The following is a 20962-nucleotide window of genomic DNA, read 5'->3' as shown; positions in this document are numbered from 1 at the left end:
TATAGTATTTATATTACTAATTTATTTATTTATTTATTTATTTATTTATTTATTTATTTATTTTGCAGACTGGAATGGAACCCAGGGTCAATCTACCTCTGAGCTACACCTCAGACCTATTTTTTATTCTTTATTTTGAAACAGGGTCTCATGGCAGGTGTGGTGGCGCACCCTTGTAATCCCAGCGCTTGGGAGCCTGAAACAAGAGGATCGCACAGATTCGAAGCCAGCCTCAGCTACTTAGTAAGGCTCTTAGCCACTTAGTGAGACCCTGTTTCTAAATAAAGTATAAAACAGGTCTGGGAGTATAGCCCGGAGGTAGAAAAGCCCTAGGTTCCACCCCCAGTAACTAACACACACACACACACACACACACACACACACACACACACACACAGAGAGAACAAATGAAACAGGGTCTCACTTAGTTGCAAAGCCCTCACTAAGTAGCTAGGCTGGCCACGAACCATGATCCTCCTGTCTCAGCCTCCCAAGTACTGGGATTATAAGCATGTACCACTATGTCCGGCTTATATTACTACTTTAAGCAAGACAATATTTACAGAAAATAAATATCTAAACTACTTAATTAATTAATTAATTAATATATTCAAGCTAATACTTGTTTCAAACATGATTAATGCCTTCCTTTTAATAGAATATTAATGATAAAAGCTACTAAAATAGTCACGCATGGTTGCCCACACCTGTGATCCCAGTACATGAAAGGTTGAGACAGGACAATTGCAGGTTCTAGAGAAGCCCCAAAACTTAGAGAGGCTCTTAGCAACATGGTGAAACCCTGTTTCAAAACAAAAAAATTTTAAAAAGGCTAGGGATGAATCTTAGAGGTAGATTGCCCCAGGGTTTAATTCCTATTATCACCACCCAAATTTTTTAAAAAAGTTAATAAATAAAGACTTTAACATAGATCCATGAACAGTGTTTTTATATGAATCTGTATTAGATGACTCTAGACAATCCTCATTCTAAAAAGGGTTTTCGGTATTTTAATAATTTGGCACGCTGAAAAGCTAAAAGGAATGGCTCTTTTTGAATACTGCTCATCTTGTTTTCAATTCTATTTTTTTATTTCATAACAAGGTGTGAGTAATAATTTATAATATCAAAAGAAAACACTTCATCCATTTAAGAAAATGGCAACCAGTACTAAATGATAGTTGGTAAACACAAATTGAATAAACATAAATCCGACATAATAGCTAATTTATAGCTGATATTTTAGAAGTGCTAAATATTAATGTGTTTCTGCCTTCACTTAGAACTGGTTGAATCATGAGCCTCTTCAAGGTATCCTTAAGTGCCCGCTATCAGCCATATAAAAAAAAGAGAAGCACAGACCTGCCTCTTCCTCCCTGGGGGCTCAGAACCAATTTATAAAGATAATAATGTGGGCAAAAGCTTTACAGGCAGCAGAAAAAATAAAAGTATCAAATTTGCTCGCCCCATGTAAAAAATATTTTTAGAGATAAGGAAGAAATACCCTACAAGTTTGATGAAAGTTTCCTGGTCATCATTAAGATTGCCTTATGATTTTACGGCCAAATCTATAATCCTGATGCAAAATAGACCCACTACCTGATCTAAAGTAGACCTCCCAAGGAATCTGCCAGTAGCCAAAAGCTAAAGACCCCGTATTCGGTCTCTTCTCCTTAAAAAGACTTCACATATTTGCAGGGAGAGTTGCATGTCTATAACTGCTACTCTCTGCATAGAAATGCAGAGAACAGCACCGCCGTTCTATAAAGGGGGAGGGGAGATGACAATAAGATTAAAAGCAGGGACTGTCGATCATTAGAGCTCGAGAAAAACTTTAGTCTCCCCTAACAACGCCCCCTCCTTCCCAGCCTCAGAAATATCAGAAACCGATGGTGCCGCTTCTGCTATTTGTTCTCGGATGCAGGATTCTTCATTAAAATTGAGGGATTAAATATAGCATTTTGGCTAATTAATTATGGTTTGATCGTTCTGACACCTCCAAATGACTCAGCCACATACCTTGAAGCTTTGTCAACTCAACTGCATCTTTATTTTTTGTTGCCTTTAACCAACAATGAAGACTAATGCCACTCTTTCTAGTTTTCAATCACCTCTACAGAAGTGCTCCCCTGGCAATGTGCAAGGACAGACCTAATTAATCCCTCATCTGCCCTCTGTGGGGCCTATACATCACACTGGCAGTTGGAACTGCTGCTTGTTTTAAGGCTATTGCTGGAATGAAAAGCTCATCTGTTTTTCAATAATTTTACCACAGGTGGTGATTTGTAATTAGAAAGGGCAGAATCCAAATTTTGATGTGTGTGTGTGTGTGTGTGTGTGTGTGTGTGTGTGCGCACGCACACACACACAGGGGCTTGCATGTGCTTTGGAATTTTCGGCGAATGCTCATCATAAGGGAGAGGAAAAAAATATTAAAAGTGGTCGTACATGCGGGAGAAAAGCTTTAACTTTTGGCATCCAGCCAAAGGATGGGATTTTAAAAGAACAGACATTTTTGATTTTGATTTTTGTCCTCTCTCTCTCTCTCTCTCTCTCTCTCTCTCTCTCTCTCTCTCTCTTTCTCTCTCTCCCTCTCTCTTTCTCTTTCTCTTTCTCTCTCTTTTTCTATTTTTCAATGACAAATAGTCACATCGAGGTTAGAGATCAAACATTGGGAGAAACAGGAAAAAACGTTAGGATTCTAGAAACCTCAGTGTGGCCCCTGGCGGGGGGTGCACCGCACCTGCAGTACGCCTGTGGAGGAAGGTCACAGAAAATAGAAGCAAAAACCTCCTCTTCTGCCTTGGTCCGCCCGGGGACCCCAATTGCATTCCGAGGGAGTCTTTTTATTCTCATCTTCACTCTCGGGGGAACTTGATGTCACTGGAAAGACAGGTTAGCACAAGGGGGCAGTCCGGCTGGTTTTCTTAGCAAAGCCAGGAGGAGAGCCTGGCTCTCAGGTGAGTGGTAATGGTCTGAGGAAGGCGTTAGGGAGCTAGACAGAAACGGACATGTCAGAGAAAGATCAGAATGGACCTGATGGAGAGTTAAGGGGGGCTCTCCAGAATGGAAATATGGCACCCCCTGTGTAGCTGCAGGGGCTGAACTCAGGGCATGCACAGCCCCGCCCCGAGGGTTTCAGCACCAGCCAGACCCTTCCAACATGACAAGGACTGTGTTGTGCTGCAGAGAGAGAGTGACCTTCCCAAATGATGTGCACAAGGGGGACAGTTTCCACACCAAATGTAGCCCTCCATGTGGAAGATTTGCCACCATTTTTCCACGCTGGAAATTGACCCCTTCCATAGTCTTTCCAGAACCTACCCCTTCTTTTGTTCTATGCTATTTTTCAGTCCAAGAAATTAGCCCTTTCTGGACATTTTTCTCCAGAACGTATCCCTTTATCATGGCCTACTCTTAAACTGTACCCCTGGTTAACTAAGTAACTCACTAAGTTGCAGAAGGCTTCACTAAGTAGCTGAGGCTGGCCACATTCTCTTATTCTCCCTCTGTTGGAAATCTTTCTCTCAGGGGGAAAAAAAAGAATCTAGGAAGAAAGAATTGTTTTATAACAATGTATTTCTGGGAGAGATTATGACCCTAAAACAAAGACAACTTGCTATCAGGATCTTACCTACCAGGGGTCAGTGCTGTTCCCTGACGTTTACTTTGGTCACCCTCTGTGCTTCTTGACCTATTTAGATTCTACTCTTCTTTATTCCGATTCCATCATGTCTCTATCCTCTTATTCCTGAAAATTGTGGGAGTTATTTCAGACAATTGGAAGGCAGCTGGATACTAAGCCTTCTTCCACCATCTCATCTATGGATCTTGTGGTCTGAGGTTTTCTCTCTAGTCTAAAGCGTAGACATCTTGGTACTACTAATTATTGGTGTGGACATCCATGTCTTGTCTGGTCAACTCTGGAGTCTCTGGAGGGCAAGGGTGCTCTTTGGGGGGGGAATTCTCTTGCTCCCAGGTCTGTGTTTCAGAGCCAATTGTTTATCACACACACACACACACACACACACACACACACACACACACACACACAGTAGTTGAAATTCCTCAGATGTATATAGTGCTATTCAGACCAAGTTTTATTTTAAAGGAATAATTATCTTCTAAGTGAGGTTTGATTTGGGAGAGGTAAATAAAGGAGAACTTTGGTGTGGGTTTCTTGCAGTCTATAATTACACAAGGTAGGTGTTGAGAGAGGCTGGTGGGTAGGAAGACATAGGGAAAGGGAACTTAGACTCCAAAATTTCTGCCAACTTGTGTTCATTTGCATGGAAAGAGGCAATTTAACACTTCTTGGCAACATAACGTCACATTTTGTCACAGGCATGTGAGATCTTTGCTATAGAGTACTCGTTAATGTTCAGATTGTTTTTTCTATTAAACAGAAAACCTCGCCTTGTTCTCTCGAACAAGAAACAAGAACACCATTAATAGGGTTAGGGTTAGGGTTAGGGTTAGGGTTAGGGTTAGACAAGACATGGATGTCAATACCAATAATTAGTAGTACCAAGATGTCTACCCTTTAGACTAGAGAGAAAACCTCAGACCACAAGATCCACAGATGACATGGTCTTGTTTAACAGGTTAATAGGTTAGGGTTAGGGTTAGGTTAAGAACTCTACGGTGTTCTTGTTTAACCTATTAAACAGAAAACCTTGCCTTGTTCTCTCTGTAAGAGTGACTTTACAGAACCACAATAAAGCGGATAGGTACCTTTATTCTTATTCCATCAAATCTCTATCGTCTTATTTCTGGAAATTGTGGGAGTTATTTCAGACAATTGGAAGGCAGCTAGATATTATAATACATGATCTCCCATTTAAATATGCACATGGGCCAGACATAGTGGTGCACTTCTGTAATTCTAGTACTGGGGAGGCTGAAACAGAAGGATGGGAGATGGATATCCATCAATACCTGGTAACTCAGTGAGACCCTGTTTCAAAATTAAAAATAAATAAATAATAGGGGTGGGCGAGTAGCTCAAGGCTAGCCTCAGCAACTTAGTGAGACCATCAACAACTCAGACTCTGCTTTAAAATAACAAAATAAAATGAGGCTAATGGTATAGTTCAAAGGTAGAGTTTAATCCCTAGTACCACAAATAAAATAAAAATAAATAAATAAATAAAATAAATAAAATAAATAAATAAAAATAAAAATAAAATAAAATAAATATAAATAAATAAAATAAAAATAAAATAAAATAAATAAAATAAAAATAAAATAGTTAAAAGGTAGGGTTTAATCCCTAGTACCACAAATAGTTATCTGAATTTTTAACATACAAATAACCTCATATTCTTTTTTTATTTTGCAGTACTGGGGATTGAAACTAGGGGTATTCTACCTCTGAGCTATATCCCTAGTCCTATTTTTTTGTTTCTTATTTGGAAACAGGGTCTCACTAAGTTGCAGAGGGCTTCACTAAGTAGCTGAGGCTGGCCACAAACCACTATCCTCCTGTCTCAGGCTCCCAAGTACTGGGATTACAAGTGCCCCACCACGCCAGGCTACATTCTTAATTTAATCTGTGTGAAGAATATTGTCTGCTGTTTATCCACTTGAAAACTGTAAAGAATAAACTGTAAATGCACACACTAGGGTTGATCATTTTTTGGGGGGAGGGGACAATGGAGATTGAATCAAGGGTCATTTTACCTCTGAGATATACTCCTGATTCTTTTTTATTTTGTTATTTTGAAACAAGGACTCACTAAGTGTCAAGACTGGCCTTGCACTTGTGATCCTCCTGTCTCAGTCTCTCAGTACTGGGATGACAAAAGTCCTCTACCATGCCTGGCTTGGATCAGTGCTATAAAGGGTACATTTTCACATTTTTCTTTAGGTTTTATAGTTTAGACCTTGATTCCTATGATTTTTGTTATTTTACTTAGTCACCTTCTATCTCTCAGTTCAATTTGTTTACTCAAGTATTAATGCTTTACTTGTTTTTTTTTTTTCTTTTTGGTGGTACTGAGGTGGGGTTCCTGGAAGCCCTTCTACCTCCGGGCAACACTCCCAGACCTATTTTTATACTTTTTTATTTGGAAACAGGTCTCTTAAGCCAGCACGGCTGGCTTAGAACCTGCGCCATCCTCCTGTCTCCGCCTCCCAAGCGTGGGGATTACAAGCATGCACCACCATGCCCAGCTTCACTGGTATTTTTTTTTTTTATACAGTGTTTTGTTTTTCTTAAACCTGATTTCTCGCATTTTTCTGCATGAGTTTTTCTCTTTACCTAGACTTCTGTCCTTCCACTCAGAAAGCACGATCTATTGCCATTTCTGGGCCTTAATGAAGGAAGCATTTCCTTCATTAAGGAAGCTCCCAACCTTTTTCTCATCATGCAAAAATCTTACCCCTTTCACCTGGACTATTCTGATTGAGCATGGTGCCTCAACTTTCTGACACTCATACATCATGTATACATCATGCTTGTACACCATCTCATAAACCTCTACTTCCAGGACCAGGGCAATACATCAAGTTTTGCTGCAAGACATCTCTTTGATTGTATATTTATTGTTATTTTTCTCCGGCAGCATGGTTTTATACCCTAATGCTTTATTCTCCTAACTAAATTAATTATGAACATACCTCTCTCACCTTTCAGAGAACACAGCACACGGCACTCATTACAAGTCTGATAATTTGCTTTAAAGCAACGCATGAAATATCTATTTCATTAATATGTACTTCAAAAAAGGAGAAAAATTTAGGATTTCAAACATCTACACAAAAGAATCAGGAACCTAATCCTTAAACCATAGAACCAAGATTGGTGGAAATAATTACATTTATGCAGAATTAAAAAAATATTTCAGATTTAGACTTATATTAAGCTGGAAGGGTTCTTAGAGATAATCTTCTCTAACTCCCTCTTTCAACAAATGGAAAAACTGAGACTCTATAATACATAACTTGATTTTATATCTTTTCACACTGTAACTGGATAATGTGTCTAATAATATCAGTACAATTTAATACACTTCATATATTCCAAAGCATTTTTATATACATTGATTTACCCCCAGTTGTAGCAGTGTAGAACATGTGTTACTATTCTTTTTTTTTTCCAGATTAGTAAAGTTTTAGATGTTCACTTAGTCTTTAGCCACATCAGAACTGAGATTTGCATTCAAGGCAGTGTGGCCTTAGAAATGTGCTTTGGCTTCTGAATCCCTTACTTTGCTTGGTCTCCTGCTTCCTGTCTCCATGATGTGAGAGCAAAACCTTGCTCTCTCCTCTCTGCTTCCCACAACCATGCCCCATGTTACACAAAGTACATTCTGATATGGGCTGAACCCTGAAATCTCCAAAAACTGTGAGCAAATAAATCCTTCCTCTAAGTTGTGTGACCAGTTGTTTTGGATTATAGGAGTAAAAATGTTGAGCCATATAGCTATATATTACAAGTCCACAGCTAATACCATTCTCAATGGTACTGGAAATCCTAGTTAGAGTAATAAGCAAAATAGCAACAGTAACAAAAGCAATAATAATGATGATAATAGTAATAACAATAAATTAAATTTAAATTAGAAAGAAAAAAGTTAAGTTGTCTCTGCAGATGACATGTTTTGCATATTTTCTCTTTTCTGTGGAATCTAGATGGAAAAAGAAATCTCATAAAATATAAAAGGGAGACCTTTAGGGTAGCACAAAGAGAGGTACTGGGGAGTAAAATTAATCGAATTGCATTGCATGCCTGTATAAATACACCACAATCAAACTCTTTATTCTGTATAATTAATATGCACCAATAAAAGTTTTCTTAAAAGAAGAAAATATAAACAAAATATTTAAAGACTTCACCCCTCTCCCTATCAATAAAACAACAGCATTCATAATAGCATAAATGTTGAAATGCTTTGAAATAAATTTAAGAAGAGAGGTTAGATATTAGCACATGGAAAACTATAAAACATTGATGAAACATTGACTTTTCAAGTGAAACTAAAAACCATTGAAGACACAAATAAATAAAAAGATATTCCATGTTAGTCAATTTTAAGAGTTTGTAAAAATGTCCACATAACCCAATACATACATTTAATAATGGGCTAATACCCAAAATATGTAAGATGCTTATACAACACAATAATAAGAAAATAGTAACTCAATTTTAAAAAAATAGGCTAAGGATATGAATAGACATTTCTTAAAATAAGACATACAAAAGGCCAATAAGTACGTGTAGTGGTGCTCAACATTGCTGATTATAGGGGAAATGCAAATTAAAACTCAAATAAAAAATTTCTCCATATCCATAATTTGTTTTTTTTTAATCAAACAATCACAGAATAACAAGTGATGGTGAGAATTTTGTGTATGGACAACACTTGTACTTGGTTGGTGAAACTATAAATTAGTATAGTAATTATAGGAAACATATAAAAAGTTTCCTCAAAAAATTCAATATAAACCAGGTCTGATGGTGCATGCCTATAATCCCATTTCTTGAGAAACTAAGACAGGAGGATTGCAGCTTTGAGTCTAGCCTCAACAGATTAATATGACCCTGTTTCAAAATAAAGAACAAAAATTAGTACTGGGAATATATCTCAGAAGTAGAACACTCTGGATTAAATCTCTGGCACTACAAAAACTGAAAAATAAATACCGTATTATTCAGGCATTCCAGTTCTGAGCACATATATATTTTAAGCAACTGAAATCAGTTGTTCAAGACATTGCTACATTCTCATGTTCATTGCAGAATGATTGCAGTAGCCAATATATAAAATAACTGAAGTTATTGGATGGATAAGAAAATGTAGCATTTTAGCCAGACGTGGTGGTGCACGCTTGTAATCCCCGCACTTGGGAGGCTGAGACAGGAGGATCGCACGGGTTCGAAGCCAGCCTCAGCTACTCAGTGAGGCTCTCAGAAACTTAGTGAGACCCTCTTTCCAAATAAAATATAAAAAAGGTCTGGGAGTATAGTCCGGAGGTAAAAAGCCTCTGGGTTCCACCCCCAGTACCACCAAAAAAAAAAAAGAAAAGAAAAGAAAATGTAGCATTCTCTCTCTCTCTCTCTCTCTCTCTCTCTCTCTCTCTCTCTCTCTCTCTCTCTCTCTCTCGCTCATGCACACACACATACACATTATTAAAAAATAAGGTAATATTTTCATTTAAATAATATAGGTGAAGACATTATGCTTAGTGAAATGAGAAAGGCACCAAAAGACACATACCACATGATTTTACTTATGATGATAAAATCACATACTTATAATTTTACTGTATGATTTTACTTAAATAAAAACTTGTAACTCATACATAGAGTTCAGCAGTGGTTACCAGGGGCTGGGGTCAAGTGTGTATGTGAGGGGGATAGGGAGATGTTGGTAAAAGACTATGAACTTTCAGTTAGGAGAAATAAGTTATGGAGATCTATTTTATAGCATGAAGATTCATTAAATAAGAATGCTGTTTACTTAAAAATTGCCAAGGAATCAGATTTTAAATATTATTTAAAAAACTATGTGAAGTGATTAATACGCTATTTTCTAATTACTCACCCCACAATGTGTTCATACATCAAAACATCATGTTGTAGAATATAAATCCATATAATTTTCCATTTTTCAATTACAAAGATAAAAATGCAAAGAAACACATAAAATTAAATTTTTAGCATATTTACACCAAGATATCAAAATATCACATTATTTTTTCTTTTTAAACATTCTTTCAAATCTACTGTGCACTTTATGCCTATGGTATATTGGATACATTGATTTTATTTATCATTATATACTCAGTAGTCCTATGGAGTTATCGGCTACCCTATGAGACAACATAGCTCAAAAACATTTGACCTCTTACTACATTTCTAAATGAATATATGACCCATCACATATGGTAAAACCAGCATCTAGAAAAGGATACAGCTAACAACTACATGTCTGCTGCATCCTCTATTCCATCATTTTACCACTGAAGTGGTTAAGCTCCTCCCACTCAACAGCCCAATTGTAGGAAACTCCCACTACTGAGAACACTGAAACAGTACTAGAAGACTAAGTGATTTTATTTCTGCACCAATATGCCTTAAGGGTAGAAAAAATTTGAACACATCTTGTACTTTATTTGAAACCTTGAAGGCAGTTCGAGGGTTTCTGGTTTTACGTCATCTGCCCACTCCTAATGAGCCACTGGCGATTCAGGTAGCGTATGCAGTCTGTATATATTTACATGCATTAGCACTGGCTGGTGACAAGAAAGAGTTTGGTAATAAAGCATTCAAGACAAATTCTTTGTGACTACTGGGGAAGCCATCACGGGTAGTTTTAAAATTAATCAAATACCATCTTTATTTTATGGTGGGCATCATGAATAACATTGTACATGTGTTCTAAAGATTATATATTTTCAGTGGTAACTCTAGGGACCTTATCTGTTCAAAAAAGCTGGTAGACTACTTATTCATTAATTCATTAATTCCATTCACTCATGTATTTATTCTTTAACAAATGTTTGTGGGGAATTGTTGTGTGCATTTAGTCACACTCATGACTGAGGACTGCGATAATCAACGAGGCATGCTGCCTGCATTTCACTGTTTAGAAAGTCTAATCTGGGGACACAACCCTTGTGTATTATTTACTCAAAAACTTTTAGGCATATTTTAGAGACACTGAAAAATAAGCCACTAATCAAACATAACAAGTATTTTTGTTAGGCCTGTAGACGTTTCCCATGCTTAAAATTTAGGCCACATATTCCTAAATCCCACCCCTTACATCCCAAGAGAAGGTCACTTTCACGGTCTGTCCATGGCCGCACTGTGGTTGATGGACCAACATTTCCATTACCCAACATCATCTGTGCTCAATCTCTGGACTATTTAAAAAGAAAGTGGGAGGCTGAGGCTGGAGGATCACAAGTTCGTGGCCAGCCTCGGCTACTAAGAAAGGCCCTTTGCAACTTAGTGGGAACCTGTTTCAAAAATAAAGAATAAAAAGTAGGGCTGGGGGTGTAGCTCAGAGGTAGAATGTCCCTGGGTTCAGTCTCTAGTTCTGGGAAGAAAAAAAAAAAAGAAAGGTGATGGGAGAAGAGAGATGTTTTATAAAATGTAAAAGAAACACTGCAGTGGGCATCTTACTGTGGATTTTTGGGGGGGGATCCTGAAAATTGAACCTAGGGACTCACTCTACCATTATCCCTTTTAATTTTGATTATTTATTTATTTATTTGTTTATTTTTGTTGAACTCTGAACACTTTGAAATAGGATCTCACTAATTTGCAAAGGCTGATCTCCAACCTGAGATTGCCCTGTGTCAGCCTCACAAGTACTGGGATTACAGTACTCAACTATTAAAGCCTTTAAGTCATTTTTGTGTGCACAGTGCAAGAGAATGTGCATTTTGTACCATGCCATTTCCAGTGGTTGCCTTTTTCAAAAAAGACAGGAGCATCATAACAGGCACGCATGTGTCCATTCTGTGGAAACCTGAGTACTTCCTAGCAGCTAATAAGTATATGTTGGGATAAGTATAAGTATTCAAGCCCCTTTGAGTCCAAGCTTTGCTTATGTTGATCTCATTTAGGATAGTGAATAAATTCTTATAGAGATCATGACATTCAGGGTGTGTTCTTCCTTAAAAAAGATAAGTGAGTGAAGTGATATTTTATATATAGGCTTACATATTCCCATAGACTTTCATGACCATTTTAGTGAAGTTTTCTCATCTGAAAATTAGTAAGGAGCCGGGCGTGGTGGCGCACGCTTGTAATCCCCGCGCTTGGGAGGCAGAGACAGGAGGATCACGCAGGTTCGAAGCCAGCCGCGTGCGCGCTGGCTTAGGAGACCCTGTTTCCAAATAAAAAAAAAATGTAAAAATAGGTCTGGGAGTGTAGTCCGGAGATAGAAGGGCTTCCAGGAACCCCAGTACCACCAAAAAAAAAAAAAAATTAGTAAGGAAAATTGTATTTAAAACTTGACTTTCCTTTCCAAGCACATGTTAGTTTTGTAATATATTGTCTATATGCATCTTTTTTTCCTAATGATTTTGCCAACAATTGAGTAGACAGATTAATCCACATGAACTCAAGCCACTCTTTCAGGAATATACATGTGTTATACTATGTTAGTGGATATATTTGAGGACTTCCTTGGATTTGTCTACTGCCAGAGCTGCTCTGATCATACAGTCCATGAAAAAAATTATTTTCAAATATCTCAGATATTAAAAAGTATTACTGCATCTTCCATTGTTGCTGTCTGATTTCAGTAACACAGGCTCCTTTGAACAAGAAGGTGTTGTTTTACTCTTGGACTGGAGACAGAAGATGATCCTATCATTCACCGAGTGACTCATCAGTAGGCGGCAATAGATAGAATCACCGGTGCCCCCTTCCCTAGAGAGACAGTGCTGGCCATATTTTTAGTAGGTCTCTATCTTCTTCTGGTAGTTTTATGAAAGATGAGATCAACCTCAAACAATTCAAAGTATTAAATAGTACTCTTACTTTCTGAGCTTCTGTTATCTTCCTAATTTCCACTTCATATCTCCTTTCATAACTACGGTGGAAATAGAGGTGATTGAGCAGAAAAGTAATCTACAGTCATGGTTTGCACTTTAGGTATTTTTACTCTTGTGTCCCCAATGGGGAGAAGTAGGAAGAGAACATTGCCAGTGTGTATACTTCTAGATACGATTTCTCTTCCAACCCTTGGATTCCTTCCCAAATTCCAGTTTTACTACATACCCAGGGAAGTAAACAGCCAAATGATTTTCTGAACACTTCAACAAGACTGCCCTAAAGGTTTCCTACCAGCCCTTATATTCGTATGTTTTATGCCTCGGAGGGGATTTGGCGGAGCCAAGAAAGGCATATAAATCACATCTGGGTGATTTAACTAAAAATCCAACAGCCTTTCATTGCCCCCAAGTGATTTATTTTGCCATTTATTTTCAGTTCTAGTTTCGGATGGTGTGGTTGATAAGTTGAAATCCTAGCACTCATCCTACCATGGTCTGAGGTGGCAGCTAACTGGAGCCCACGTGTGCTCAGTCCAGTGACAGCTGCTATCTGGCAGACCTTGTCAGAGGTGCAGGCGGGGCCTCAGGTTGTAAGTGTGGGCTGACCCTTCTGGATGAATGGGAATTGACAGGAGTGACCACTGCCACCTGCGATCAGATGATGACACAGAAACAGTGACATGTGTAAGATTGAAACACTGGATGCAGTTATGTCACTTGTAATAGGCGGAGAAAGGACGGGCCTCACGCTAACTTTACCCGACTTCAGTTTAAGCGAGTCCTTTGTACAAAGATCAGAGCTAGCTATCAGAGTTGGTCATGTATTGGAAGAAAATCACTCGCTCCCTGATCATCCCCATCTCAGTTTAATCAGAGTCACAAAACAGCCTTCATGATGAGCCATTAGAATGGTGGTTCTTAACGAGTCTTCACGTTAGAATCATCTGAGCACGCACAGCTTGGCCCCAGCAGGTTCTGATTTAATTTGCCTGCATCGGGACAAAGGCACTGGCATGCCTTCAAAGCTCTCCCAAGTGATTTTGATATGTAGCCGTGGCTGATAACTACTATGTCCACAAAACTGTCCTGGAAACTGAACATGATTTTCACTCTTTTCCTAAGGTTTTTATGTTTTATTTAAGTGTTTTAATGGGCATAATTTTCTGATCAAAATAGCATGATAAATTTATATTGCCCAAGAAGCTCAAGCCCATTCCTATTTCACGACCTCCTTATTATTATTATTATGTTTTTAAATCTCATTGGCATCTGAAACTAAGCAAGGTTGATATAATTAGCTTTACTCAACCAACAAGTCACTTGTTCTGGGAACACACATGTCACCAGCTTCCTCTCCAACAACCCTCTCTGAGCTAGAGGTTAGTGCTCATTGTGAATATCAAACAAACAACTGTCACCATGACCCTAAATCAAATGGAACTTGAAGTCTTTAAGAATATGAGAGGCAAAGGTGCGCCAGGACCAGTTGTTCAATACCACAAAGCCACCACCCTTTTAATATTGATGTGATCCAGCCACACAGCTGGAAGAAAATGAGTAGTTAGGATTTTTAGTTTGTTTGGTTTGGTCTCTGCATATTCTAATTTAGGCATGGGGGTAGACGAGATGGGTTGGATCCATATTTTGACAAAAATGAAAATGAATTAATCTTCCCTCCTTCTGCTCTGCCTCTTATTCAGGATTGAGTCCTCACATCAGACCTGTCTCCAATTTAGCAAAGCCCTAAGCTACTTAGCAAGACTCTGTTATAAGATAAAACAAAACAAGGCTGAGAGTTTAAGTGTAGAGGTAGACTGGCCCTTGGTCCAATCCCCAGTATTTTACACACACACACACACACACACACACACACACACAAAAGAAAACCTGTCTTCTCAAAAAATCAAAGAGGTGTTACTTTCTTAATATAACTTTGTCAACCTACATCTCTTTCTATGAGAATATACATTTCAAAAATGATCAGTGTTCCAAATGCAAGTGGAAAGGTAGTGAATAGAAGGGAAAATTATTAATAATTCATTTTGTATAAAAGTTCTTAAAAATCTATACTAACTCAATTTTTGTCTCACCCTTCTTATCCTGATCTTTAAAGAAGAGACTAAAATGCAGCAAAATGTTGATTGCTGTTGACCTTGTACTTTTTTGAATGTTTGAAAACATTCATAAATAAGATCAGAAAGAAAAAAGTGCCAAACAGATCAGTATTGCAGAATAAAATAAAAAAGGTAAAAAAGTTACCAATCCATTAAACATAAATGCAACAAATTCTAATTTCATTTTTGTACTTTTTAATTAAGAGAGCAAATGGTGAAATTAGTTATTTATTTGAGGGAAAATGGTAATATAAATTCTTGGTTATGGGAAACAACTTGGAATGAAAGTATGATTCTCACTGAGATGTTATTCTCCAAATATCAAAGTATCTCCACTAAAAATACTACACCCACAGCATGATGGAAACTCAACATATGTGCCTGATTCATTTCTCTACTCATAAAACACAAAAATATGTTTCAACTGACCAGAACACTAAAGCAATCAATGAAAAAGTTTGCAAATTTGATGGAAGACCTTCAACTAGGGCATGAGTGGGATGGATTGGGAAACTGTAGTCACCAACTCATGTCAAAACCTATGAAGCAAAGCAGTTCAGCTAAACATTGTAAGAAACAGTGAAAAAAAAATCTGGGCGTGGTGGTGTGTGGCTGTAATTCCAGTTCTCTGGAGGCCGAGACATAAGGATCACAGGTTGAGGCCAGCCTCAGAAACTTAGCAAGGCAATTAGAAACTTAGACTCTGATTCAAATAAATAATAAAATAGGGCTGTGGTTGTAGCTCTAAGGTAGAATGACCCTGGGATCAATTTCTAGTACACACACACACACACACACACACACACACACACACACACACAACAAGTACACCACTTTCCTTCTCTCTCTATTGTCCCAACCTTCCAAATTATCTTATATAAAAAATAATTAAACTGTTCGTTCCATCAACAATTTAGCCTTCAGTGGTTAGGGTTTTCAGATGCCTTTTCTTCCTCCTTGAGTCATCTATTTTCAACCTCATTAAGGTTTCTGCTGTGATCCCTCTTGGACAGAGTGAGATATCTACTGTATAGCATTCAGGAATGAAAGGTAATGAATATTCATATCCAGCACCCTGCAATGTGAATCATGAACTAAACGAACAGGGGCAGGAAGAACAGTGGAAGAGCTCAAAGACATCTACAAAAGAAGCCCAGACTACTATTTAAATATCCACAAACATATTCAACCTCTCCCGATTTATAATCCGTATAGTAGAATTCCTGAACATGTTAAAAAAAGAAAATCAGCCAACAGAATGGAAAAGAGATCAAGCTAAATTTTGTGAAAATGTATTAAGGTTGATCTCAGATTCCTCTTTCAAATTGGAAATATTCACTATTTGAAAATATTCTATATTAATAGTACAGGAATATGAAATTTATAATGAGTTCTATTTCCAACCTTTTTAAACAAGACCAATTTTTTTTTAACTTTTAGAAATTGAAACTAGAATCTTGTGCATCATAGGCAAGTACTCTACTACTGAGCCACGTTCCCCGGCCCCATTCTATATTTAAAGGTAGAAATGAGAGAGGTACTTGATATTGTTTGAGGGGTTATAATGGGTAAGATTGTCTTGGAAAATAATTTTATTATATGTATTTGAAAAATTTTTTGGTGGTACTGGGGTTCCTGGAAGCCCTTCTACCTCCGGGCTACACTCCCAGACCTATTTTATATTTTTTATTTATTTGGAAACAGGGTCTCTTAAGCCAGCGAGGCTGACTATGAACCTGCATGATCCTCCTGTCTCCGCCTCCCAAGCGCGGGGATTACAAGCGTGCGCCACCACGCCAAGCTAGAAAATAATTTTATTATATGTATTTAAATTTTCTAAGATAATGATTCAACGTCACAAAAAATCTATACTGAGTTTAGAATCAGTCATGAAGATAGAGATTTGATCATAAAAAATTTTAGCTCATTATTAATGGTTAAAGAAATAAAAATTGAACAATTAAAATAACCCATAATAAATAGAAAAAATAAATTAACTCTGATACTTTTGTTAAAATGATTCCAAATAATATTTTATCAAATTGTGAAATCACCCATAAAATAGTACTTTAATTGCAGGATATAAAATATATAACTAATATAGCTTAATTTTTGAAAATTTGCATGAATTTGCATAAAATAATCTAAGGCTGATCTATTCTGTTTTCCAAACATGAAAAACAGAAGATATTTAATTATTATCTATTAATATTGTTATCAAAGCTTATCTAACTATAGGTCAGTTTGACTTTTTACACAATGCTGTAATTTAATTCTATCATAAGACTGTAATATACTAAAAAACTAATTGTATAAATCTGAAGTCATGAAATATTTTCATCTGATCAATTTTGTCAAATTCAACAGTCAATTTCCTTGCCTTGAGAAGTGAGATATTAGAAGTCTAAATAGAACCATAAATGTCAAATGATTGGTCGAGGGAACGAATGTTCTGAAAATTTGGAAGAGAGAGAGCCAGTTACTCAAGAAAAATGGAATACCTCTTGAAGCACAGTGGAAGGCTGGCTCAGAAGGCCTTGACCGTCAAACTAAGGAAGGTTAACTATGTTCTCAGCAAATGGAAGTTCTCAAAGAGATATCTACAGCCATAATTCAGAAACATTTCTTGTTCTTCATTAGAGCTCATATCTTGAAAACATACATGTATAGATATATGTGTTCATATCTGAACATATGTGCACTAGATGTATTCACCCCTAGGCAGGACATAATGTGCCCATAAAGAAGGAACAGGAAGAACGATTAAGGCGTTAGTTAATTAGGGTCCATTTACATCTCCAGAGTCAGCTAAAATCATCCACTTATTTAAACGGAAATCTCCTCAGTTTATTATAGTCATTATTACTTGGCAGTAAGAGATAACTAGCTCGAAATTCACAAGTAGAGAAAATTGCATAGTGTTTTTCTTTTCTCAGGGGTCACGATTAGTCAACTTTTGAGTAAAATTATAGTTCTTAGGAAATTAACATTTATTGAGTCCCTACTACATACAGAACAGTTGGATACATTCCATACGTAATCTTACTTACTCTTCCCAGCAATTCCACCGGGTGGGTATTTATAATCTGCATTTTATAATGCAAGAATTTGGGAAAAATATTTAAAAAGTCAAGCAACTGGCCAATGGGAACCTAGATTTAAATATGGAATTCTTTGATTCTCACTGTTCAGCCTATGCCAGTGGAGTCGACTGACCAAACTGTAGCATACCCATTAATTCTTGTATTTAATATTGTTGCTGAATCATACGTTATTTGAGGACATATGCTGAGATATGCAATATGTGTACATCTATGTGGTACAGTAATGATAGACATCTATTTTATATCCATTTGTTTACCTATGTTATGTACACATGCATTAAAATAATAATTAACTCACGATGACAGCAGCTTTTTGAGTTGTTATTGTGCTGTGCCTTTTATGTACACGAGTTACTGCCCATAACTATATGTATGTGCAGCTGGAGGATGTATCATATAGTTGAGAAAGATTGTCCTCACTCTAAACTGAGTTCTGCCGCTACCTCCAAAATGATAATTCCAAAGAAGAAGGCCGGGCGTGGTGGCGCACGCTTGTAATCCCCGCGCTTGGGAGGCGGAGACAGGAGGATCGCGCAGGTTCGAAGCCAGCCGCGCACGCTGGCTTAGGAGACCCTGTTTCCAAATATAAAAATGTAAAAAGAGGTCTGGGAGTGTAGTCCGGAGGTAAAAGGGCTTCCAGGAACCCCAGTACCACCAAAAAAATAAATAAATAAATAAAAATTAAAAAAAAATAAAAAAATAAAAAACAAAGAAGAGAGCTGTTGCCTGACTCTTGAGCCTACAAGCTGCGTATCCTTAAGAACAGCCTAGAGATCCTGGGGCATAAGATGGAGGAATGTTCTTTCCCCATCTTCCTACCTCTTGTCCCCCACTCTCCCAATATTCACACGCCCCCCCCCCCCAGACAAACACGGCAGAAAGGTCTCCAGTTGGAGGAGGGCGGCTGGGCCCCTTCGGGCCTGACCTCACTGCTTTTCTAGGTACTCAAAAGATTAGCTCTAACTCTGGTCCCTGCCGTGAAAGGACAATCACCTATTAGTAGAATTCATTGAATTCTTTATTCACAAAAGTGTGTAGCATTTTCATCAGTGCACCAACTTGAACAATCGACCCTATGGAAAATATAAAGTGTCGACTGGAGCAGAAAAGAGGCCTTGGGGGAAGTTTGTGGTTCCACACAAAGGCGGGGGAGGCTGAGCTGTCACTCTTTTCCCTTCGTCCCAGGACCCCATGCACAGCACCAGCTCTAGCGTGAAGGGAGATGTAAAAGCATCTAAGTACATATAAACATTTCTCATTCATTATCTGGGGTTTCTGCTACTGGGTGACATATCATTAGTCCTAGTGTAAGGCAAGCTTTAAAAACGTAATTACTTAATCATGCAGTTAGCTTCTCATCAATCCTAGCAGCATTTGTTCTTAACTAGCTTTTAAGAACAAAATTAGGAGTAATTTGTAAACAAAAGTAATTGAAGAAAGGCAGATACTGCCAAGGTGTTGACAGCATTTGCCGACATTATTGTTTCCTGTAATACTACCGCAGCACGCCAGTTAACAATAGGTAGCTGGTAAAAGGAAGAACTAGGGAATTAGGAGGTGGGCAGGTGGCAATCGGAGATGCTTGGCACTGGGCCAAGGGGTCTTTCCATTAGCCCCACAGACACCTAACATCAACAAGTAGGTTTACTCTCTCCTCCTAAAATTATTTGTGTTATAATTCAATAACCTAGAAATTTATAGGACGATTTAATATTTTAGAAGGAAATTTGCCTTATATTTTCATCCCCTTTGTTTGATAATGAGCCTGGGTTGCAGCCATATTTACATGAGATACGGCTGTGCAGCTTCCACCTGTCAGGAAAAAAAAAACTCAGGCAAATGTAGGTAGAGGCAAAGATGCTTTGCCCATCTTTATTTCTGGCTATTTGTTGCAGGTTCGGTGATCTTAGAGGGAATATCATCTCTGGGCCAGGCATTATGCCAGGAATCAGAAAGATGGAAGTCAGCAACAACCAGACCCCATTTTTAAAAAGCACATGATTTTTTCAGAGTGAGTAGAATAGAGGCATATGATTAAACCAGGTAAGTAATGTCTCACCAGCTAGCTTCTAATTCTGCCTGTTGGGATGGAAGGCTTTATGTAACCCTTGAGAGAAATCATGAAGAAGTAAAAGTCTTGGAATATAGACAGGAATGTGTGAGGTCCAGGACCAAGAATATTTACATTTACTGCTTTATAGGTGAAGTAATTGAGTTTGAAGTCAATCAAATAACTTACTTAAAATTGTGTACATAGAAAATGGCCAAGTTGGGATTCAGGCCAAGGTACTGATTTTCATTGTCAGTATTGTTCTTTTAATGAGAAGGAGCCTACATATATTTCCAAGATCTACTAGACATCAACAGAAGTCTTGAACCTGTAATCTGAAGGTCCAAGTTTGATTTGTCTCTAAACACTTCTATTGAATAAATATAAGCAATCCATGAAAAATCTCTGGGCGCCAATATTCCTGTCTGTAAGAGTTATCATCTTTGTTCATTTTTCCTCAGTCTGTTTCTTTAATATTCTAATGAAAGTAACAGTGGTCTGTAAATTTTATGTCCAAAAGTAAGGTATTAATACTGTATAATTCAGTTTATATGAAGCTGGAGAGAAGGAAAACTGACTGGTGGTAAAAAAAGAAAAATGTAATACGGTCACTTCCAAGGGTTAATAATTGACAGGAAAGGAGCAGAAGGACTTCTAGAATGAGGGAATGGAATGCATATCAATTGTCAACAGCAAGTCAAACATTTAAATTATGTTTGCTATGTATAAAATAATGCCTCATATAATACCAGAACAATGTATTATTTCTTTTGTTTGTTTAGAAACAGTATCTTTCCTTTTTTTTTTTTTTTTGCATGAACATTGATGATATGTTTAATGCAGACTCAAGGCCACACATTTTGGGGAAGCAGGTTTTGCTTGTAGTACAGTCTCTTCATGTAATACTATAAAAATACAATACAAAGTGATGAATCCAACTTATATGTGGCAGGCCATGTTCATACACACCCTCCTACGGAGCAAGGAAAGTTGAGTTTGCTAATTTCAAGGGAGGGCTCATTATGGAAGATTACTGGGTAAAAGGAACTAAAACATATCCAAAAAGGAAACAAAAACATGCCAATTCCACTAAACCAAAGCATCACCTCTGCAGGTGAAACACTTGCCCGTTTTGGTTGTGGAGAGTCTCACTACATTGTTGAGGCTGGCCTTAAACT

Source organism: Muscardinus avellanarius (genome assembly GCF_963383645.1).
Source record: "Muscardinus avellanarius genome assembly, chromosome: 8".
Classification (NCBI taxonomy): Eukaryota; Metazoa; Chordata; class Mammalia; order Rodentia; family Gliridae; genus Muscardinus; species Muscardinus avellanarius.
The sequence above is the reverse complement of the archived record's forward strand: the minus strand, read 5'-3'. Positions refer to the sequence as shown.